Here is a 24,670-nt window from a genome sequence, read left to right as displayed (position 1 = left end):
AGTCCCTGCCTGTGTGGAATTTACATTTCTGTGTGGGAGGCAGGCAAGACAAGAGGACAAGCACAAACAATATTTCAGAGAGTGGTAAGTGCTCTAAATTTCAAAGCAGGGTAGGAGGCAGAGAATGATAGAAGAGGGGACAGTTTTAGGTCACTTGAGCGGAGACTTGAACAATCTGGAGAGAGCTTTGGAAGATCTGAGAGGAGTGTTCACCTCAAGGAGAGAGCAAGTGCCAAGGTCCCAGGGCAGGAACTAGCTTTGCACAATGGTAAGAAAAGTGAATGAAGGGCAGAGAGGGAGTTGACATGGTTAGACTTTAATGAATAGATCTGATAGAACTGGCTTTCAATAAGGTAGGGAATGGATGTGCTTGCTTCACTTAACTACGTGGTTCTTAGCACTATAAACACAGTGGACTGATTTAACCAAATGGCATTCTGAGATGAGCACTGGACTGAGAATCAAGAAACTGACAGTCTAGTTCAGTCACTATTTTGCTGTGTGACCTCAGGCAAGTCCCTTAACCTGTCTGTGCCTTAGTTTCCTCATCTGTAATATTAGAAAAGCAGGGTCCCCTTGAGTTCCAAATATCTGGAGTTTACAACCAGGGACTATATTTCAAATGCAAACAACTAGGCTGTTATTTGAGAGAGAAGTAGAAGACTAAACAGGAGGAGGGAGAGGAAAAGGAGGAGCAGGTAGAGACCCTTCCAGACTCTAACTTCTTTGCCTCTGCAGACACCTGGTGGATGGGGGTATGTGAGAATATCTGCCAAGATACCAAAGGAGGCATTTTATAGAGAAGAGGTGAGGGTGCTTTCCCTTACTGATCCCAGTGCCACACAGCAGTGCCAACAAGTCATTTGGAAAATAAGTAGAGTCTGAAACCCACGTCATCATGAGGGCTTCCAGGAATAAATGAAAGAAATAATAAAAGAGCCAACCAGGAGAGACCTGAGCAGGCTCAGGGAGGAAGCTCTGGAAATTACATGTCTTTCAGGGTTTGGGATATTTTTTGCCAAATAATGAAACAAGTGGAGAGGAGAAGAAAACAGGAAGATGGGCGAAAGTCCTGAGAGCGGGAGGAAAGCTCCCGGCAAGGCCCCACCCGTGAAGGGAGCCAGCTGGAATGACTGTCGTTGAGGGCTAATGGGAAGCACATCCGACAGGTTCGGGTCTAGGTCTCCTAGATGAATGGCCCTCTTTGCCTCTTTTCATGAGACTGGCAATGTATGCTTCAGCTGGTCATTGGTGGGCACAGCAACATTCCAGGGAAGGGGCCAGCATGGGGCTGAGCCATTCTTTGGAGTTAAACACACCCAGGTCCGAATTGTAGCTCACCTGTGTGACCTTGGGCAAGTTGTTTAAGCCACTATATGGGGAAATAAGGGATGGCGTTACTCACCTCTGGAGTTGGTATAGGAATTACGTCATAGGGAGTCGAAAGATAGTACCACCCTTCCCCTCCTGGGTCTGAACCAATTCTTGGATAAGATAAAACAGCCAGCATATGGAGGTCCCAAATCACCTTCCTTACGACAAAGGCCAGGTTGTAACACGTAGCTTATGTCTACAGGCCAGAGGATTCCCTGACACAGAGCCCCAGAGTTCACAGACCTACCTGGCCGCCAAGCATCCCTGGATCTTCACAACCCCTGAAAAGCTCATAGAGTGAGACAGTAAAGCCCCCAAAGGGGAGGAGGTGGTGGGAAGAGGCAGGGCCGTGCATGCCCAGTTTCTCCTCCCAATTCCCCACTCAGATGCTTCTCCCGCTAAAGATGTACGGAGGTGAAGAGTCGGGAGTGTCTCAGCAGGCCACGCTCGCTACCCATGGAAGGAAACCACAGAAGCAGGGGAGTAATTTAAAGAGATCATATGAAGAAATCTAAATGATGTGCTCACCCCAGGGCCTGGTATCTGATAAGGACACAGTAAATAGTAGCTTTAAACATCTTCAGCCTGGCTTGGTTTACTCAATGCTTTCACGCAAATATTTACTGAGTGTGCACTATGTGCAGAGTTTGTGCCAGCTACTAGAGAAGATACAGGAAAGCAGCTGGTCCCAAGCTCTTAACTACCACTACCGTTCTGTTGCCGCTGTGACCACTGCTGCTCAAACTATTTCTTACTCCTGGCTAATGTTTATTAGTTGGATCCTACACACCAGGAACTCATGTCTGCTGCTTCTGCATATTATCTCATTTAATCCTCAAAACGATGCTAAGGAGTGGTTATGATTAGAATCTTACTTTGGGAGGCTTCTTAGAAATGCAAAATCTGGCTGGGTACAGTGGCTCACACCTGTAATTCCAGCACTTTGGGAGGCCAAGGCAGGTGGATCACCTGAGGTCAGGAGTTCAAGACCAGCCTGGCCAACATGGTGAAACCCCGTCCCTACTAAAAAAAAAAAAAAAAAAAATACAAAGTTAGCTGGGCGTGGTGGCACATGCCTGTAATCCCAGCTACTTCAGAGGCTGAGGTAGGAGAATCGCTTGAGCCCGCCAGGCAGAGGTTGCAGTAAGCAGTGATTGTGCCACCACACTCCAGCCTGCGCAACGAGAGCAAAACTCCATCTCAAAAAAAAAAAAAAAAAAGAAAGAATCCTACTTTGCACTTGCAGAATGTGAGACTTTAGCAGTTGAAGTGTCTTGCTCACAGACTCACTGAGGGTAAGTGCAGGGCAGGCCTGGAGCCGACGGGTTATATAGCAGAGCAGGTCGATGTGAGATGACTAGATCTGTCCCTTGGCAATTTCCTTAAGTGTCCACTGCACATCATAGGCAACAAGGGCTCAGAGGTTCCCAGGGGTGGCTTTGGAGTCCTGCAGCCTGGCCGTGAGCACGAGAGCCATGCAGGTGAGGTGGCAGGTATGCAGCTCTTCAGGACATTTCCCCAACCATTTGGATGTGGCTTCACTTCCCCATGAAGAACATCAATTTGGAAGATATAAAACAGCTCTAGGGGTGGGAATGAAAGTAAATTAGGCACAAATTCGAGAGGCAAAGGACCATTGCAGCAGTTTGGCAGGCCAAGGCAGGAGGATCGCTTGAGCCCAGGAGCGTGAGACCAGCCTAAGGAATATAGTGAAACCCCATTTCTACAGAAAATTAGCTGGGCATGGTGGTGTGCGCCTGTAGTCCTAGCCACTCAGGAGTCTGAGGTGGGAGGATCGCTTGAGTCCGGCAGGCAGAGGTTGTAGGGAGATGAGACTGTGCCACTGCACTCCAGGCTGGGTGACAGAGCAAGACCCTTTGTCAAAAAAAAAAAGAGGCAAAGGACCAGCTTCGAAACCAGCACTGCCTAAATGCAGCTGTGCTGTTCATTGTGAACTACGGGGAATGGGTGGGTTTTGGGTTGCACGGTTGCTTGGCTGTCCATTTAGTCAGTGCTTTGGTTCCTTTCTCAAGGGCAGGGCCCTCATCCTCTTCTGATGTTCTCCCAAGCCAGCGTCTAGCCCTGCTGTGTTCAGGAGGGACCATCTGGGCAGTCGCTTATGTGAGGTCAGACAGAGGCCTCCCCAGACATAGCTCTCTGAGCTTCCTGGGATCTGCATGTCCCTCTCGCTGTTGTACCACAAGGATCCACTCTTCTTCCCGGCTGGTGGGGGCTGGGGATGGCGGAGTTTCTCAGTCCCAAAGCAGAAATGTCAGTTCCTGCATTGTCTGGGAAAGAATCACCTCCCGTTTGTGAGGTTTCCTGGGCCACCCTCCCCACCCAATTTTCAATAATGTTGCTACTGAGCCTGAGAGAGGAATCAACATAATTCACAGTGCACAGTTATTAAAATGAGCAGACCTGCACAAGAAGACACACACATAATGGGAACTCTAGGTTGAAAAAAAACATACAGACTAACCAGGGCACAGAAGTAAGGGGGTCACAGTTCACTGTTCACTCTGTGTCTTAGATTCAGCTTCCCAAGGAGCACAAGAGATGAGGATTTGTAAGCAAATGGTTTAACTGGGAAATGGTCCCAGAGAGCACCATAGAGAGTGGTGAGCTTGAGAGAGAAGGGAAGGAAGCTGGTTACCGCTGTAGGAAACTGGAGTTTAACCCTACTGGGGAACTCTGTAAACAGTGCAGAACGTGAGTCTCAGCTCTGTCCCTCCAAAGAGTGAGGTGGCTGCGTGTTTATACACCAACTCCCACCAGCCGTTGGGTGGAGGGCCCTGGGCTGCCTTGAGTTTGTCTCGTGATGGGAGGTTCTGGTGTGCTTTCATGGCCAGAAAAACTTGTGGAAACGGAGATACAGATGCTGGCTGGTGGAGGTCAGGTCAGCCTGCTCAGAAACAGTACATAGCCAAAGGGTACGGTTGGGGCACTGACAGCTTCTGCTAAATTGTGGGAACTGGTACCTTCCAGATGGTGAGTCATCCAATCCTCATTATAAGCTGATAAGGCAGGTGATGTGGTCCACACTATAGAGACAGGGGAGCCAAAGGGCATACAGTTCTCATGTTTCTTGACCAGAGCATCGTTCTCTACAGCATAGGGTGTTTTAGCATCCTGGACTTCCTCTGCTAAATGCCAGTGGCACCTCCCCATTCCTCAGTCATTGTGATAACTAATTAACCATCCAAATTGAATAAAAAATCCTCTCCCCTCCCAAATGCTCGGTGGAAAGGATCTTCTGTACGGCAGGTGTTCCATGTAAATCACTGCTTTGTTCCATTCTACCCTAGGGTCTTGTGTATTGGTTAGATTGAGAATGAGCTGATCTGCAGCAACATAATTGTTGGAGCACACTTTGCATGTTCTGTGAAATAGGAATTCTTAAACTGAACTCGCGGGAGTGTCTGAGGACTGAGCAACAAACGTGTTTAGCACAGTGCCCGGGAGAAAGTAAGTGCTCAGACAACCTCAGCTGTTCTTATTGGCTGAAGAGAGCTCTTTTTTTCAACAGCAATGCATTTCTTACCTGTTCCTCGTTTCTTTCCCTGCTCTCTCTTTTTCCCTGTGTTTCCTGTCCCCGTGATACCCCTGTCCAAACTCCTTGAGACCTCTGGGCAGAGGAAAGCACTGATGCTTGCATCTCTGCTCTCACGAAACAAAGCTGCAGTTACCAGGCCAGAATCATCTCTCAGCTGAGACTGAGCAGGCCAGAGAGGGAAAAAGGCCACATGTTGGGTAGAGATGCCATGCTGACAGCTGGGATTCAGCCCTGAGTGTTGGCGAGTGTTGTGTGGGTGCGTTCAGGGGAGCTGCAAGCTCAGTGTACACAACACGCGCATGCCAGGCCATCCATCTGTATACTCATGAACAGCAATGTTTAAGTAGATGCAGCTTCACAACCTTTTACCCAGATTTTGTTTTCTTTGCTGTGAAGCCAGATCTTTTATAAGCCTTTGGCCATGTTTGGCAATTCTGTAATATTCAAGTCATGCCTCTTCTAGAACCTGTTCAAGCCCATCACAACATGTGCTGCCTCTCACTCCAATTTCCCTTTCCTCGAGCATCTTCACCCAGATAGGTTTAGGTTAAAATTAGTAGCACTCCTATGGTGCGTGGGGAAGCAGAAGACATGTGACCAGGGGAGGCCTGGGGCATAATGGCTACTTAAATTCTGCTAGTGGAGTGACAGAGGTCCAGCAAGGATGGTGACTGCTTTCTTCCTCACCATAATCCCCATAAATGTGCACTTTCTTGGGAACTGCATGGTGTATAGTTGATGGAAGACTCAGTCCTGTAACATTCACCTGCGTGCATTGGGGGGGGGGTCAAATTTATGAGTTGATTATGAATTGATTATAAGTAGAGCAGCCTCAGCCTGTTTTAGTGCTAGTGGCAAGTCCAGGGTCATTCTCAACACTACACCAATGTCTATGTCCTCAGGATGGATGAAAGGAGGCACAAGACCACTATCAGCAGAACTGCTTTTGTGTGTAGGATGGTGGGAGCTAAGAGTGAGTGCATTTGATCTCTTCAAAGTGACACTCTCAAGCTCCATAGCAGAATCCATGGTCCCAGAAGATGAGGCTTTATTTTGTTATGCATCTTAGCATGAGAGCAACAACTAGAGTAATAGTAGGATTGAACATGGGCTCACCAAGTGGCAGGTGCCATGAACACAGTATTCTGTTCTTCACCATGTATCCACAATATGAATAGCACTGGTACTCACGTTCCCATTTTACAGATAAGGAAACAAACTCGGAGAAATCAAGGACTTGGCTGATAAGGTCACAGAACTAGTAAGAAACATGGCAGGGATTAGAATCATCTTTTGGAAATACAGTTAGATCATAAAAATAAGACCTAGTATTCCGTGGTACAGTAGGGAAATTATAGTTAACAATAATTTATTGTATTTTCAAAATGGCTAGAAGAATTGCAATGTCCCCAACACAAAAAAAGATGAATGTTTGAGGTGATAACCCAATTACTCTGATTTGACCATTACACTGTGTACATGTATCAAAATATCACATGTACTTCCAAAATTTATACAACTATTATGTATCAGTTTAAAAAGTTATAAAAGAATGATCTTTTGGATACCTAAGGCTCAGCACTGTTGACATTTGGGGATACAACATTTTCTGTTTTGGGGGCTGTCCTGGGCATTGTAGGATATTTAACAACATCCATGTCCCCCATCCGCTAGACACCAGGATTACTTGCCCTATACCCACCAATTGCGAAAACCAGAAATGTCTCTCTCCAGACATTGCCTGGGTTGAGAACCACTAACCTAGTGCTTTCCATCTCACACTTCTAAAAAGAGCACGGTTTGAGAGCGGCCTTCAGCCCCTACCTCTGGGTCACATCCAAGGCCCAGTCTACTGGTTTCCCTTTCTGCCTCTCGCGACTCCACTGTTCGCCAGGGCTGTGTCAATTACTTCATTCATTCATTCGCTCATTTATTCAATGACTACTTATTAAGCATCTATGTTGCACCAGGAGATAGAAATAAACCATAGAAACTCCTGCTCTCCTGAAGCCTATATTCCAGTGAATATATAAACAGTTCATAATCAACTCATACACTTGACCCCCTCCCCCGCAACCCGTGCACTCAAGCCTGACTCAGGCAAAAGTTACAGAAAGTACCTAATAGATGTTAGAGTTCATGTAGCTGTGCTAACTCATTTCATTCTCATAGCAACCATTGTTAGTTGCCTTTTTTTTTTTTTTTTGAGACAGAGTCTCGCTGTTGCCCAGGCTGGAGCGCAATGGCACGATCTTGGCTTACTGAAACCTCCACCTCCTGGGTTCAAGTGATTCTCCATCCTCAGCCTCCTGAGTAGCTGGAACTGCAGGTGTGTGCCTCCATACCCAGCTAATTTTTGTATTTTTAGTAGAGGCGGGGTTCAGTCATGTTGGCCAGGCTGGTTTCCAACTCCTGACCTCAAGTGATCTACCCACCTCAGCCTCCCGAAGTGCTAGGATTACAGGCATGAGCTACTGTGCCCAGCTCTGTTATTTGCATTTTATAGGTGACCAGTACAAGACACCGAGAGGTTAAACAACTTTGTTGGAGGTCACACAGCTGGGAAGCAGTGAAGTTGAGAGTTAAACCCACGCTGCTGGGCCCCAGACCCACGCACCTGACCACTGTACTCTCCTGCCTTTCCAAACCTGTGTCTTCACTCCACAGCCCCTTCCAACTGCTTTGGATATTGTCCCACATCTGTCCCAGGGTCATTTCAGACTCACAGGTAAATCTAAACTTGCCATCTTTTCCCTCAAATAGCTGTCCACCTTATCTCTCCCAATGGAATCATCATTCTTCCTTACCACCAGGCTCAAAATCTTGGTGCCATCTAGAAATCATGACCTCCATTCTCCGTAACATCTCCATTCCCAGGTCCTGCTGGTTTTTAAGATGAATCTCTAGTCTTCATCTCAATGACCCAGCGAGGCAAGACTATTGTGTCTTCTCTTTGTAGATGAAGAAATGGAGGATGAAAGAGGTCACGTGCCTTGCCCAAGATCACACAACTACTAAAGGTGAAAACTTACCCATGTCCTCTGATCACGAAATTTGAACAATGAACAAATTATTTCATCTAAAAAGTCTCGTCTCTGCACCTGCCTCAAGAGCTCCTAGAAGAAAAGGCCATGACAATGCTATATCTGCATCTCTTATGCAGAGTCTAGCATTTGTGTTGACTCAAAGAACCAAAGCCAAAGTTGGAAAGATGTAACTCAGACTCAGCGTCCTAAGAGTTGATGCTCTGGAAGTCCACTAGGTGGCAATGTTTCCTCCATGTAGGAGGCCATCCCAAAGCCAAAGTGCAGGGTGCTACTGAGAGGCTAGGTTGAAAGTGACCACGGCATTTGGAGTTGAAGTGGTTTCCAACGAGACACACACTAACGCCATGTTCAGAATCTTGCTGGGCATGCAAACACTGATGAAATCTTGGGGACTGTTATTAGGCAGTGGTAGAGCATAGACAAGATTTGTGTTCTAGTCTAATCCTTGACATTTCCTAACAAGATGACCCTCAGGGAGTCTCAAGCTCTCTCAGCTTTTATTTTTATCATCTGCAAAGTAGGGATAAGAATATATGCTTGCTTTCGGCTGGGTACGGTGGTTCATGCCTGTAATCCCAGCAATTTGGGAGGCCAAGGCAGGCAGATCACTTGAGGTCAGGAGTATGAGACTAACCTGGCCAACATGGTGAAACCCCGTCTCTACTAAAAACACAAAAAATTAGCTGGGCATGGTGGCGCACACCAGTAGTCCCAGCTACTCAGGAGGCTGAGACAGAAGAATCACTTGAATCTGGGAGGCAGAGGTTGCAGTGAGCCGAGATCACACCACTGCACTCCAGCCTGGTGACAAAGCGAGACTCCATCTCAAACAAACAAACAAACATCAAAAATAAAAAAAACCCCAAAACACAAAAATTAGCCAGGTGTGGTGGCAGGCGCCTGTAGTCCCAGCTACTTAGAAGCAGGAGAATCACTTGAACCTGGGAGGTGGAGGCAGTATTGAGCTGAGATCACGCCACTGCACTCCAGCCTGGGTAACAGAATGAGACTCCATCTCAAAAAAATAAAATAAAATTAAATTAAAAATTAAAAAAAAAATCTGCTTGCTTTCATTCACAGACAGGGCCATTATGAGGCTGGTGTTGAATATATGAGAAACTAGAGATGACTTTACAGCTGTAGTTTATTATAATTATGGATGATATGAAATTAACTTACCCATTAGTTCAACAATTTATTTTGTAGAAAAGCATTACCTAAAATCTTGCTATTCAAAGTGTGGTCCACAGACCAGCAGAAATGGCATCAGCTCAGAATTGGTTAGAGCTATAGAATGAGTCTGCTGTGGACTGAACATTTGTGCCCCGCCCCCTGCCTCCAGCCAGGATTTCTATGTTGAAGCCTGAATCCCCAGTGTGATGGTGTTTGAAGTTGGGGCCTTTGGGAGGTGTTTAGGTCATGAGGGTGGGATTCTGAGAATGGGATTAGTTCCCTTATAAGAAGAGACATGAGGGACATGATCTCTGTTCTCTGCCACATGAGGATACAGCAAGAGGGTGGCTGCCTACAAGCCAGGAAGCAGGCCCTCCCCAGATATGCTGGCACCTTGATTTTGGACTTCCCAGCCTCCAGAACCATGAGAAATAAATGTTTCAGCCACACAGTCTGTGCTTTCTGTTTTAGCAGCCCAAACTGGCTAAGGCAGTACCTCATCCTAGACCTTCTGAATTGTAACACTGTGCATTTTAACAAGATCTCGAAGTAATTTGTATGCACAGTAAAGTCTGATATTAGCTAGAAAATTATTAGTTTTAGTGAATTAATAAAATAGCAAGAAAAACAAGCTCTGGAGTTGCTTGGCAGTAAATACTGATTTCGTTCAAATCAGCGTCCCCCATAATATGAAAAGTGGCTGCTATGATGAGCCTGAATCTTGTTAAGCAAATTGTTTGCAAAGCTCAAAAAATGTGTCTGTATCCAAGTTAGGCCTTAGAGTGGGTAACTTGAAGTTGAAACAAGACATTCCCATATTTCAATCAGTCAGGATAGACTAGGTTATGCTGCAGTAACAACCAATCTGGCATTTCAGAGGCTTTAAAAGCCCCAGGTACGTGTACATCACAGGTGAGTAGGGGAATTCTGCTCAGTCCCTCAGGGGTCCAGGCTAGTAGAGCAGCCACCACCCCAAATACTGCAGCCAAGAGAGCTCTGGGGTGGAGGGTCTTGCACTGGCAATTATGGTCCAGCTCAGATTTAACACACAGCACTTCTCCCACAACCCATGGGTCAAAACTAGTCCCTTGACCCTGTCTGCCCACAGCAGGGCAGGAAGCGCAATCTTATCCTGTGCTTAGAAGGTAAAGAGATAGAGCTATTCAGTGAACAGCACTAATAACTACCACAAAGGTTACCCATGAGTTCGTTGGAGCAGCAGCTCCCAGAACTGGGTGTGCAGAAGAATTGACTAGGGCTAGCTCGTAAAATGTACGATTCCAGCGCCCTGACGCAGGGACTCTGAATCAGAATCAAGGAATCAAGTGCACCAGGTGGTTCTGATGCACTCTCTCCACAGACCAGGCTTTGGAAGCCCCTGGCTTTGAGTCCTCCTATCCCTTGACCCCATACTGAAGTTTCCTAGCACTGCCATAACAAATGACCCTAAACCTAGTGCCTTCAAACAGCAGATATGTCTTCTCTCCCAGCCCCTTTTGGCTGCCAGGACCTTGGCACTCCTTGGTCTTGGAGCTGTACAACTCCGTTTTCTGCCTGTCTTCACGCGGCCTTCTGCTCTGTGTGTCTGTGGCTTTCTTTTTCTGTGGGTTATAAGGGGCCATTGTCATTGGATTTAGGGCCCACCTGGGTAATCCAGGATGCTCTCATTTTACGATCCTTAATTACATCTGCAAAGGCCCTTTTTCCAGATAAGGTCACATTGGGGGAACATACCTTTTGGGGGGCATCATTCAATCCACGACAAGCACTCACAGTCACAACGAACCCAGTCTTTGCCCCTTCTCTCTGGACAGCAAGGAGCGGGCTTTGAGAGCCTCCCACCACTAGGGGTCAGGCAAGCCTCACGTTTCTGCGGCTCAGGGCCCTCGGCGCCCCGCGCTCCCTTCCGTGTTGGGAAACGCTCCATGCTCCACTGGCGAGGGTCAATCTGGGTGAGCTGCCAGCTGGGCTCCGGGACCCAACAGCCGACTTTCTCCTCATCTTCCCACAAGAAATAGAGAGATTGCTTGCTAAGAGAGCACCTCCATTTGTACAGCGCGCTCCGAAATCATTGCAGGAACTTAGGTATGTCAGCAGCCTCAGACGCATCCGGGACCTGCGTGTTGATGGCCTCCCCTGCCTCAGCTGTGAGCGCTGTATTCTTGAAAGCTCCCAAGGTTGGAGAATTCCAGGTGGATGGTCGTAAGACATTAGGAGGAAAATAGGTGTGGGCATTCAGGTAATCAGACGAACGCTTATTTTCATATTCTCTAAAAGATGATAGTAATGACCACACATTAAATAGAACACTTCAATGTCATTTGACACATCTTGAATAATAATAATGGCTCCTCAACAATTATTTTTCATTTAAGTAATTCCTGTGCTCTTCAGAAACGTTTTAGCGCGTTCGATGAGAGTTTAGACACGGATCTTGCTTGGCTTTTGAGATTAGGCCTTGGAAGGGGAACAGTGTCTTCTGTGTGCGCTTTGCTATTCAGGACCAAAGTGCTTGAAATTTTACAACAAGGAGTCCCCATGTCACCGTCCCTAGTCATCACCTGGCACACCTGCGATTTCTCTACACGGATGGTTGCTGAGAGGCATGTGGAAGTACATCAGAGGGGACTCGAGTTTTTCTTGAGCAGATTCACAACAGAAAGGTGGGCTTGCTAGGAGCATGGACTGTCAGACCCCGGCCTTCCGGTCACACTGGCCCCAGTGCCACAAGCCGTCAGCCGCGTAGTCACCTCCTCAGAGACCCCAGCCTTAGCCACAGCCTGCATCTCCTTTTCATTGCAGTCATTGTGAGGTCCCTCCGTGGCTAGATGGTTTCAGTGTTTGCTTGGTTTCATGTTTGGCATTTTCCCTCCTGGGATGTTCCTGGGGGAACAGTGCCTTTTCTATGCAACCCTCTGAGGGTGAAGCCTTGCCCACCCTCCTCTCTGCAGCTTCCCTGGTGCTTTGCAATGTCTGGCACTGAGTAGGTCTTTGATAAATGTTCTTAGGAAAAATGAGTGTCCGCTTGATTGTGCCTGGAGCTGACCTTCAGGGAGACCTGCTTCTGTTTGTGCAGAAACGTTTCCCTCTGGGAAAAGGAAATCTTCTATTTATTACTGTGAAAATTTCTTTTTGACCTGGGGACTTTTCAGAGTCTTCAGTATGCACGATGTGAATTACAATGGCCAAGAGGGGAATTTAGCGTAGAATATCAACTTTCTGTCTTCTCGGCTTGGAGCTGTTTTCCCAGAGAAGGGCCAATGCAGGCCCAGGTTCCATCCCCCTGTCTGGTCATACTGGCCAGCGAGGGCTCCCCACTGGCTGGAGGACCCTTGTCTCTGCGCTGCCAAAGAGAAGTGGCATGAATTCTGGCAGAGCCCTGAACTCTGTGTCAATGGCCATCTCCAAGCTGTGTCACTGTGAACAAGTCACCTGGGCTCTTTGGGCCTGGGTTTCCTCACTTATTTCATTTAATCAATACATGTTTATTGAGTGCCTGTTATGTGCCTGGCACGCCGCTAGGAACTGGGGCTAAAATGGTGAGCAATGAAGATAGTCCTGCCTTCATGAAGCTCTCAGTGTGGCCAGGAAGAAAGATGCTTCCGGCCGGGCGCGGTGGCTCACGCCTGTAATCCCAGCACTTTGGGAGGCCGAGGCAGGCGGATCACAAGGTCAGGAGATCGAGACCACGGTGAAACCCCGTCTCTACTAAAAATACAAAAAATTAGCCGGGCGCGGTTGTGGGCGCCTGTAGTCCCAGCTACTCGGGAGGCTGAGGCAGGAGAATGGCGTGAACCCGGGAGGCGGAGCTTGCAGTGAGCCGAGATCGCGCCACTGCACTCCAGCCTGGGCAACAGAGCGAGACTCCGTCTCAAAAAAAAAAAAAAAAAAAAAAAGAAAGATGCTTCCAAACAGCCCAGGTACCAGTCTAAAGATGCAACCATGACGAGCTCTATGGAGAAGTCACAAATGACATCTGAGATCCTGGGATGGGAAGAGGTGACCCAATGAGGGTGGTGAGCCATGTCAGGGAAGGCTGCTGGAGCTGGAATCCGAAGGCAGGGAAGAGCCACCCACGCACAGGAAACTGCACAGGAACCTCGTGGGCTCAGGTAGGATGGTGGGCGTGACTGTGGCAAAGGGATGCCAGTGGGTCTGGGGCAGAGCCAGTGAGGAGATGGAGAGCACCAGAAGCCAGAGAGGAGGGGAGGAGAAGGCCAAGGAGGACCTTGTGGGCCACGTTAGGGGGGTTAGGCTTTATCCTGAATCTGTGGAAAGCCATTGATGTGTCTGATGTCTGTGAGTGCAGGGGTGGGTGGCACAAAGCTGACACATGACCAGATTTGCATTTTGAGAAAGCACCGCACTGGGCAATGGATTGAGGATGAACCAGAGTAGGCAGCAGTCGGCCAGACAGGAGGCTAGCGCCATCATTCAGACGGGAGACGGTGGTCATGAAGAGTCAGTCCTCGAATCTTTATTGAGCATCTACTACGTGCCAGGTATTTTTTTTGTGAACAGGATAAGCAAAGGTCCTTGCCCTGGGGGAGCTTACATTTTAGTGAGAAGGGAGATAGACAGTAAATATAATGAATAAGTAAATATGTTGCAAAGTATTATGTGCAATGGAAAAAGAAAAAGAAATTGAACGGGGTAAACAAGATCAGGAATGCGGATGGCTTGATGGCAGAGATCCTTAGGAGATAAAAATGGCGGTGCTCTATGATGAAGTATCAGGTTGGCGGGATTAAGTGAGAGACAGGTGTCAAGGCCAATTCCTAGGTTTTTGGTTTGTGCAATTGAGGAATGGTTTAAAAAGAGTTGGCCAGGCGTGGTGGTTCCTGCCTATAATCCTAGCACTTTGGGAGGTCGAGGCGGGCAGATAGCCTGAGGTCAGGAGTTTGAGACCAGCCTGGCCAACATGGTGAAACCCCGTCTCTACTAAAATACAAAAAAATTTAGCCGGCATGATGGTGGGCATCTGTAATCCCAGCTACTCGGGAGGCTGAGGCATGAGAATCACTTGAACCCGGGAGGCAGGGGTTGCAGTGAGCCGAGATCGAGCCACTGCACTCCAGCCTGGATAACAAGAACGAAACTCTGTCAAAAAAAAAAAAAAAAAAAAAAAAAAAAAAAAGAAAGAGAGAAAGAAAGAAAGAAAGAGAGCATATTAGACCAAACATTACTCTTCTTTCTGATTCTGTAGTCCCACGGGCTCTGAGACAGTGACCCCATCACCTCAGCTGTTGCAGGTGGGCCTGTAATCTTATCTCTATAACCCCAGAGGACTTCCTGATTTGGAAGCCCCATCCGGGATTTGCCACATAAGGATGCGGGCGCTGTTGTTCTCTGCATGTGGCAGGTCCACTCTGTGGTCCACTGGGGTTCCTGCTGTATCTCCATCAAACTCTCTCCCTGGGGTTGGTCGCATTTGCCCCGGGAGAGTACTTATTGATTAGGGCTCAATTAACATTTAGTATTTGTGCTACTCACTGCTGCCAGCATCCTCCATGTAGCCCAGCCCTTGCCACATCCTCTGGCCTACTGGGTGTCACCTGTCTCCTGAATCAACTCTGCCTTGACCCTTCTGGCTGGTGACCAGAGAATAAGATGCTGCGGGGTAGGTTTCTTGAGTTGGGCTGGGAGGAGGGGGCAGGAGCTTTAGTAGCTGAACTCCAAGATCTGCCTATTTCCAGGGTCCTGGGCCACTTGGTAGGACTTCCCACAGCTGGCGATTTCCAGTAGAATCCCAGTGACAAGAGAGATGGGGTTGGCTGACCCTGGGACTTGAGTCTGAGTAGTCCCTGCTGTCCCCTCACTATAGAAAGGCTGAGGCTTCCTGTCAGGCTCCACCTTGGCAAATGCCTGGTGCGGACAAAGAGAGATGACAGAATAAAACCATAATTAACATGTATTAAATGCTTCCTATGTGCTGAAGAGCTTTCCATGGATTACTTCATTTAAACCTCAGAGCAACTCTGTGAGGTAAGTGCTATTAGCATCGTTTTTCTCATTTTAGAGGTGACGTAATCAGGGCTTGTATAAGCTGCCCAAGGTCACAGAGCTAGCAAAATACAGAGCTGGATTCACACCCAGGCCAGCTCTGCTCTGAACCGCTGTGCTTCAGCAACTGATGGCTCAGCCTGGAGGTTACCCGACAGGGGATCCCAGTGTTTGGACTCATTCCTGACTTTGCATTGCTTTATGCAGCAATTTGGAGCAAGTCCATCTGTTCATTCATTGATTCACCAAATATTGATCTAAGGCCTTCTATGCAAGGGCTGGGGGCAGTGAAATGATGTCATCTTGGAAGAGCTCCCAGTCTGGCTACTGAGACAGACACACAAGCACATCATCCGGGTTGTAGAGGGACAGGTGCTTTATGGAGCAGGAGAGGAGAAGGTGACAATGCTTGTCTGGCATGGGAGTGGGAGGTCTGGGAAGAGGACATGGCCTTTGCAGAGGAGAAAGGCATTTTCCAAGGCTTTCCAGGCAGACAGAACTGGGAGCACAGAGGCAGGAAGTCATGAGCTTACCCATAGTGTTTCAGGTACTTCAGGCTGGCTCTGCGATTACAGCAGAATTTCACAAAGTGTGGACCTTGGGCCACCTACATTAGAGCCATCTGGGGTATGGGAACATTGCAGGCTCCACCCCAGACCTACCAAATCAGAATCTCTAGCCATTGGGGCCCAGAAATCTGCATTTCCTCAGTCCTCTTGGGGATGCCAGCTTGTGGGGAAGTTTGGGGCATGCAAGAAGAAGCAGGACAGCAGCCAGTTCTGGGTTCATAAGCGAGTCGGCAAGCTTTTGCCGGACAGGACCAGACAGTAAAGATTTTAGGCTCTGTGTACAAACAGGAAAATTGAGGATACATGTAGGTACTTATATAACCATGCAAAACATAACCACTTATAAAAACAGGTGAGTGGGGGCTAGACTTGGCCCATTTTAGTTTGACCTTAGCCTGCCCGCTCATGGTTTAGAAAGTTAACCACGTTGACTGGTGTGGGTGCAAGTGAAGACAGGGAAATGAATGTCACACCCAGGGGAGCAAAGGAAAGGTCTCAAGGGCCACAGATCCCTAAGAGGGGCAGAGAAGGCTGAGAAATATGTCAGTGGAAGGAAGGACGGTGCTGGTCAAGAGCTTGGCAGGAAGGGTGAGGGCACAGGAAGAAGCAACTTTTGGCTTAAGCAGTTGAGTGGGTGGGGATATCACTAGCTTACTATAGTAGCCTATGTAATAATTTATAAATGAGATATGTAATAACCCATATATAAACATGGCCAAGTGCTGAGCAGAGGCCCCATGGGTTGAGAACTGGAAGGAAGTCATTGTATTTGGCTCTATGAGGTAATGAATGACCTTTGTGGGAATAGTTTTTGGAAAGAAGTGAGAGCCAGATGTCAGTGGGTTCAAGAGGAACAGGCAGAGAGGAAATGGAACGGGTCAACCCAATGGGTCTCCCAAGTTCTGGCCTAATCTGAGTCCAGCTCCCGATTCCTTTGGCAGATAGTCACATGAGCCAACAGAAACCACACGATGTGGTCAGTGCTCTATTAAAGGCAGCCGCAAAGAAGTCCAATGAGATACATTACAGAACTCTGGATACTACTATAAAATGCCACTGCCTTTAATCCTGAGCTTCCTGGCAACCATGGTGAAAAGGAAAACATGTAGTTCCTATTGTCCAATATGTTATTCCTAAACTTCTGTCATTCTTGAACTACTGTCACATTTTTTTGCCTTTCCTGTGGTTCTAGCAAAATTGTTACTTACTTGACATTTTTTAAAATCAATACAATTATTTCATTTAATTAAAAAATCTTAAAAACTTGATATTTTTGTAAATGGAAAACCACCATCACTAACCACAAATAGAGGGTAATGACACAGATAAGCACGTATCATTAAAATTAAGAATTCTTGTCTGTTAATATCACTAAAATAATCTAAAATTAGTCTGTATGCTACTTACAATATGCCAGTTACATAGTGGGATAATAAAATAATGCATATAAGGTCAATTGAAGACCATCTTATTTCCTGGCATAAAATTCAAGGAAACATTTATTGCAAAAGACACAGAAATTCCAATCAAATAGATGTTTCTTATGAACCCCTATAAAAACTAAGGGCATAACATTTAATCTTAACACACTGAATACTTTTCTGGGCAGCTAAGAGAACCGCAGACAAGTATGTTTCTTCTGATGATCTAACCCAGGAGTCTGCAAACTTTTTCTGTTAAAGGGCCAGATATTAAGTAATTTATCCTTTGCAGGCCATATGGTCTTAGTTGCAACAACTCTATTCTGACTTTGTATCGGGAAAGCAGCCATAGGCAATACATAAACAAATGGGTAGGGCTTTCTTTTTTTCTGAGATGGAGTCTCGCTCTTGTCATCCAGGCTGGAGTGCAGTGGTATGATCTCGGCTCACGGCAACCTCCATCTCCTGGGTTCAAATGATTCTCCTGCCTCAGCCTCCCAAGTAGCTAGGAATATAGATGCCCACCACCACACTGGCTAATTTTTGTATTTTTAGTAGAGACAGGGTTCCACCATGTTGGCCAGGTTGGTCTCGAACTCCTGACCTCAGATGATCCACCCATCTCTGCCTCCCAAAGTGCTGAGATTACAGGCGTGAGCCACCACGCTCGACCTGTGTTTCAGTAAAAATTTATGAATGATGACATTTGAATTTCATATAATTTTCACAGTAAAAATATTCTTTGTTGATATTTTAAACCATTTAATAATGTAAAAACCAGCTTTAGCTTGTGGACTGTGCACAAACAAGTAGTGGGCTGCCTTTGGCCCCTGGGACAGACTTTACTGAATCCTTAGTTGGGGCTCAGAGAAGCTAGTGGAATGGAGAATGAATGTGTTCTTAACATTGTTCTCCTCTCTCCATCCCCAGTGCTGAAGGGCTTATATAGATTGGTGGCAAGGCCATATAAGCGATTGGCAGCAGAGTTAGGACTAGAACTCAGAATTTTCTTTTTTGGATTCTGTGATCTTCCCCGTCTAGATGCTGTCTCCCAGGTAGAGGAAGCCTTTACTCTGTGCCTGGCTGATGTAGATAGAACCTCACTTAATCTCTTTGTAAATAGAACCTCACTTAATCTTCTGGCATCCTTTGTGTGGCATATGATCCCATTTTGCAGATGAAGAAACAGAGGTTTAAAGAGGTTAGGAATCAAAAAATTGCTAACTCCTGGAGCCAGCATTTATACCCAGGTCTGTCTGATTGCAGAGACTTACTGTCTGCATTATAATTGCATAGTCCTTTCATATTTCTTTGGGCATTTGGTCACAATTGAACAATGACTGCTAAGGAATTGCCTTGGCCAGGCGTGGTGGCTCATGCCTGTAATCTCAGCACTTTGAGAGGCTGAGGCAGGAAGATTGCTTGAGCCCAGGAGTTTGAGACCAGCCTGGGCAACATAGCGAGACCCTGTCTCTCTCCACACACACACACACATAAAATTAGCTGAGTGTGGTGGCACGCGTCTGTGGTCTCAACTACTCAGGAGGCTGAAGTGGGAGGATTGCTGGAGCCCAGAGTGAACCGCTGCACTCCAGTCTGGGTGACAGAACAAGACCCTGTCTCAAAAAAAAAAAAAAAAAAAAAAAAAAAAGAATTGCCTAGACTTTGATAATGACTCTTTTGCCAGTCTCCCTTCTCTCACCCACCCAAGCTCATCCCTGACAAGACTGCTCTTTATAAGTGACTGGCTTGTGGGGTAAGAAAGCATAGCCCCTACTTTTCAGAAGCAGATGGGCTCTGTGAAAGATGAGGAGAGGGCAGGGAACACACAAGAGAAGAAAGGCCCTGCTTTTTTCTCCCCTTAGATTCCTTTTTTTTTTCCTTTTTGAGATGGAGTCTCGCTCTGTCGCCTAGGCTGGAGTGCAGAGGCACAATCTCGGCTCACTACAGCCTCCGCCTCCCGTGTTCAAGCAATTCTGTGCCTCAGCTTCCTGAGTATCTGGGGTTACAGGCACCCTCTGCCACGCCTGGCTAATTTTTGTATTTTTAGTAGAGATGGGGTTTGACCATCTTGGCCAGGCTGGTCTTGAACTCCTGACCTCATGATCCACCTGCCTCGGCCTCCCAAAGTGCTGGGATTACAGGCGTGAGCCACAGCACCTGGCCTGGATTCCTTTTTAAAAAAATGATTTTACTGAGGTATAATTGACATACAAAAATGACACATTTAAAATGTATAATTTGACCAGTCTTGACATATTTAAACACCCATGGAAGCATCACCACAATCTAGATAATAAACATATGCATTGTCACCCCCAGTGCCCCTTTGTAATGACTCCTTCTCACCCCCTCCCCTCCTCACTCCATCTCCTGGTAATTATTCATCTGCTTCTCATCACTGAAGACTAGTTTGCATTTTCCAGAATTTTTAAATAATTGAAATCTTATAGTACATATTCTTTTTTGTCTTATCCTTTCATCCAGCGTAATTATTTTGTGATTCATCTCGGTATGCATCAATAACCAATTCCTTTTCATTGCTGTGTAGTATTCCACTATATGGTTATACCAAATGTTTATCCATTCACCTGTTGATGACATTTGGGGTTTTTCCAGTTTTTGGTTATTACAAATAAAATGTCTATGAGCATTCACATATAAATTTTTGAAAGAACATGTGTTTTTATTTCTTTTGTGCAAATATCTAGGAGTAGAATGGCTGGATCATATATTAAGTATATTCTTTTTGTTTTTTACTTTAGAAATTGCCAAACTGTTTTTCAAACTGGTTCTACCATTATACATGCCCACCATCAGTGTGTGAGAGTTCCAGTTGCTCCACATTTTTGCCAACATTTGATATGGTCAGCCCTTCACATTTAGATATTCTAATACATATGTGGCTTTAACTTGCATTTTCTGATGACTGATAATGTTAAGCATCTTTTCACATGTTTATTTGCCATTTGTATATCTTCTTTGCTGTTCAAATCTTTTGCCCATTTGAAAAATTGTGTTCTTTGTTTTCTTTTTACTAGTTTTGACAGGTCTTTGTTCCAGATATGTATCCTTTTTTTTTTTTAATCTGTGGTTTGCTTTTCAATTATCTTAAGTCTTATGATCACACAAAATTTTGAAATTTGTGTGTATCTCCTCTACTTTAATCCTTTTAAGTTGGCAAAAGCACCACTCCCAATCACAAATACACAGCAGTTCTACAGTTTTATATTTCTGAATGACTGTTTAAAGATAATCATGGCCAGGTGCGGTGACTCACGCCTATAATCCCAGCATTTTGGGAGGCCAAGGCGGGTGGATTACCTAAGGTTGGGAGTTCAAGACCAGCCTGACCAACCTGGGGAAACCCCATCTCTACTAAAAATACAAGATTAGCTTGATGTGGTGGCACATGCCTGTAATCCCAGCTACTCAGGAGTCTGAGGTAGGAGAATAGTTTGAGTCTGGGAGGCGGAGGTTCTGGTGAGCCAAGGTTGTGCCATTGCACTCCAGCCTGGGCAACAAGAGCAAAACTCTGTCTCAAAAACCAAAACCAAAACAAACAAACAAAACCCCCGACAATCCTAAATTATAACTTAGTTTGACTTAGATTGTAAAAAATTAAAGAGGGAAGTTTAACTTGCTACTATTTTAAAAGCATGTGACCTTATAGAGCATCTATAAAATGTGAGAAGTGTTAAATAATCTTTGATATTACACATAAACCACACTAAAATGCCTTTCAGTAAATAAAAAGAACCATTTTAAATACAGAGAATTCTAATTAGATTGGCATAGTTAAGGCCAAAAATATAAAGTAGACATTGCTACCTTATTTATTTTCAACCCTTGCCTTTAAGAGGCGAATGAACACAAAACACAGGTGAATCTTGCTTGGTTCTGAGACAGTGAAGGAATTTCCCCAGTATTTAAATATATTCACATAACCAGCTATATAAATCTAAATATAAAACCAATCTCCAGCAAGTTTTAAGATGACACTCACCATCTTTGTGAAAAGTCGAGCACTGCTAACGAAGTCTAATCACACCTTTAGAAGGGGTAAACAGTGATAGCATTTACTGAATTGGAATTACTATTAAAATTCAAAAACTGAACATATTCATTTAACCACAAGTCAGTCTTAGTTTTAAATCAGGACTGCCCAATAAAATCTTCTGTCAGTCATTCATGATCTGAATTCTGGTGAATTAGATCTATTAAAGTATGGTACACATAAAAAAGTCATGAAATAGTTCTGTTTTGTAATTAATAAGGCAGTGACCGATTATTACTCATTGGTAGCCTTTTTGAGATAAGCTATCAAGTCTGCCCTTTCTGTCTTCTTCTTAATGCCGGCAAAGATCACTTTGTAAAGATGGAGTCTCCAAATACTCCACTGGGGTCTCCTCTCCCCAGGTGATGCCTTTGTTCTTATTGGTGTCTGTATAAGAGAATACAACAGCTTGACGTGTCTTCCACCTGAAGAGACCACGGAGATTAGGCCCAGTCTTGTGCTGGCCTTACTTTTCCGTGGTGTGGCACTGGGCACACTTATGAACAAAAATCTTGCCTTTCTCAACATCACTCATATTTAATTCTCTTTTTCTTCGCTGGGGCAATGGAAGGTTCCCGTTCTGAAGCCGGACGTCCCACTCTCTAGATACATATCTTTGATCAGATATATGATCACAAATATTTTTTCCCAGCATGTGGCTTGCCTTTTCGCTCTCTTAAAAGACTTTCAAAGACCAGAAGGTTTTTTAATTTTTTATTATTTTAAATTTTTTTTATTTGAGACATAGTCTCACTCTGTCACCCAGGCTGGAGTGCAGTGGCACAATCTCTGCTCACTGCAAGCTCTGCCTCCCGGGTTCACGCCATTCTCCTGCCTCAGCCTCCCGAGTAGCTGGGACCACAGGTGCCTGCCACCACTCCCAGCTAATTTTTTGTATCTTTTAGTAGAGACGGGGTTTCACCGTGTTAGCCAGGATGGTCTCGATCTCCTGACCTTGTGATCTGCCTGCCTCAGCCCCTCCCAAAGTGCTGGGATTATAGGTGTAAGGCACGGTGCCTGGCCCCGAAGTTTTAAATTTTGACAAATTCCAACATCATCTTTTATGAATTGTGCTTTTAATGTCTTATCTAAAAACTCTTTGCCTAACCCAAGATCACAAAAGCTTTTCACTTACGTGTTCTTTTAAAGTTTTATAGATTTACGTTTAACATTTCATTCTGTGATCCATTTTGAGTTTGTTTTTGTATATGGTGTAAGGTATATGTCAAAGTTCAACTTTTTCCATATGAATATTCAGTTGTTCCAGCAGCATTTGTTGAAAAGGCTATACTCTTTCTGCTGAATTGCCTTTACATCTTTTTCAAAAATCAGTTGATCATGTGTGTGGGTCTACTTCTGGATTCTCTATTCTATTTCACAAATTTATTTGTCTATATTGATGCCAGTATCATACTATTCTGATTACTGTAGCTTTATGATGAACTATGAGATGAGGCTGTGTTAGTCCTCCAACTTTGTTCTAAAAGACTCCTCCAACCTTCCCTCTCATCAGAAAACAAAGCTAGAGTTGATGTGAAGAGTTCTGGTTTTCCTTCTGTTTTTTTTTTTTTTTTCTTTTTTCTTTTTTTTTTTTTGAGATGGAGTCTTACTCTGTTGCTCAGGCTGCAGTGCAGTGGCACGATCTTGGCTTACCGCAACCTCTGCCTCCCGGGTTCAAGCAATTCTCTGCCTCAGTCTCCCGAGTAGCTGGGATTACAGGTGCCCACCACCACGCCTGGCTAATTTTTTGTATTTTTGGTGGAGACAGGGTTTCACCATCTTGGCCAGGATAGTCTTGAACTCCTGACCGCGTGATCCCCCCACCTCAGCCTCCCAAAGTGCTGGGATTACAGGCATGAGTCACCGTGCCCAGCTTGGTCGTCCTTCTTTGCTTAGTCATTGACTTGAGAGATTTTTTTAGGAGCAATCTTCCTTCATCCTCGACCATCTCTGCTAAACTCCACTGGCTGTACTGGAGACGCCTGAAACCCTAAGTTCTTGCCATACCACAGTCTTAGTCTATCTGAATGAAGTGGTCATGTCTTGTGCCTTGAGACCAAGGATCAGTCTCCAAGGAAAAGAAGACAAGTGTACAGTGATCACAAGAGGGGCCCAGGAGGTAGCCTGGCACATGGCTGCCCTGCTCCATGTTGGAAAGTAGGAAACTGACTCAATTAGAATCTCTTTTGTGGAGTAAAAATGTGAGATAAAGACAGAATGAGGTCAGATGGCCATTTCTGAGAGGAAGCTGGGTAGCCTGGTTATTGGAACTGTTCTGTCTTAAACATGCTGTGGTTCCCATTCTTTTCTCCCCACATCTGCTCTTTGCCAGAGGCCTCTGTTAAAGCCACCATCATACTTTTGCTGTACAAGTCAGAGTCATCGTGGACACCCGTTACTCCTCCACTCCCATCACCAAGTTGGTCCCCAAGTGCTGTCACTTCAACCTTCTAACTTTCTCCCCAACCCATCCTCTTCTCTCTGTCTCCTTGGTAACCACCTGGCCTACCTGCTATTATCTTGCCCATGAACGACTTCAATGGCACCAACTGGTCTCTCAGCTTCCTCTCTGTTTACCACATGGTTCCCAGAGGAAATTTTTCTAATTAAACTTTTTATTTTGAGATAATTGTAGATTCACATACAGTTGTGAGAAATGATACAGAGAGCTCCCATGTACCCTTCACCTTGTTTCCCTCAATAGTAACATCTTTCAAAACTCCTGTATAATATCACTACCAGGATATCAACATTGATAAAATAAAAGACAGTTCTGGTGCCACATTGGTCCTTTGTTGTATGAGTTTTCTAGGGCTACTGTAAGAAATGACCGTAAACATGGTGGCTTAAAACAGTAGACATTTATTCTCACCGTTTGGGAGGCCAGAAGTCTGAAATCAAGGTGTTGGCAGGGCCGTCCTCTCTCTGAAGGCTCTCGGGGAGAACCTTTCCTGCCCCTTCCAGCTTTGGGTGGCTCTCGGCATTCCTTTGTTCGTACCAGCATAACTCCAGTCTCTACTGGCATCTTCACCTCCTTTCTTCTCCCTGTCTCTCTGTGTATGCTCCCTTCTCTTTCCATAAGGACATCAGTCATTGGATTTAGGGCTCATCTTAATCTAGAATAATTTCATCTTGAGATCCTTGTGTTAATTACATCTGCAAGCAAGGTCATATCTGAGGTTCTGGGTGGATATGAATTTTGGGAGGATACCATTCAACTCATGACACTAGTATATTCGTTGGCCTGGGCTGCCATAGCAAAATACCACAGACTGAGTGTCTTAAACAACAGATATTTATTTCTCACAGTTCTGGAGGCTAGGAGTTCAAGCTGGCTAGTTCAGTTCCTGGTGAGGACCCTTTTCTGGCTTGCAGATGGCCACCTTCTCGCTGTGTTCTCACATGATGGAGAGAGAGAAAACGCTGGTGTCTCTTCCTCTTTAATAAAGGCACCAGCCCTGTTGGATCAG

At 45.6% G+C, this 24,670-nt stretch overlaps 1 pseudogene; it reads right to left on the bottom strand.

Annotated features, from left to right (window-relative positions):
• Positions 1–21,434: 21,434 nt before the first annotated feature.
• LOC100423153 (cytochrome c pseudogene) lies at positions 21,435–21,804 on the bottom strand (annotated as a pseudogene).
• Positions 21,805–24,670: the final 2,866 nt, after the last annotated feature.

This window comes from Macaca mulatta, chromosome 7 (assembly GCF_049350105.2).
Source record: "Macaca mulatta isolate MMU2019108-1 chromosome 7, T2T-MMU8v2.0, whole genome shotgun sequence".
Taxonomy (NCBI): Eukaryota; Metazoa; Chordata; class Mammalia; order Primates; family Cercopithecidae; genus Macaca; species Macaca mulatta.
Note: the sequence above shows the minus strand (reverse complement) of the source record. Positions and strands in the feature narration are given on the sequence as shown.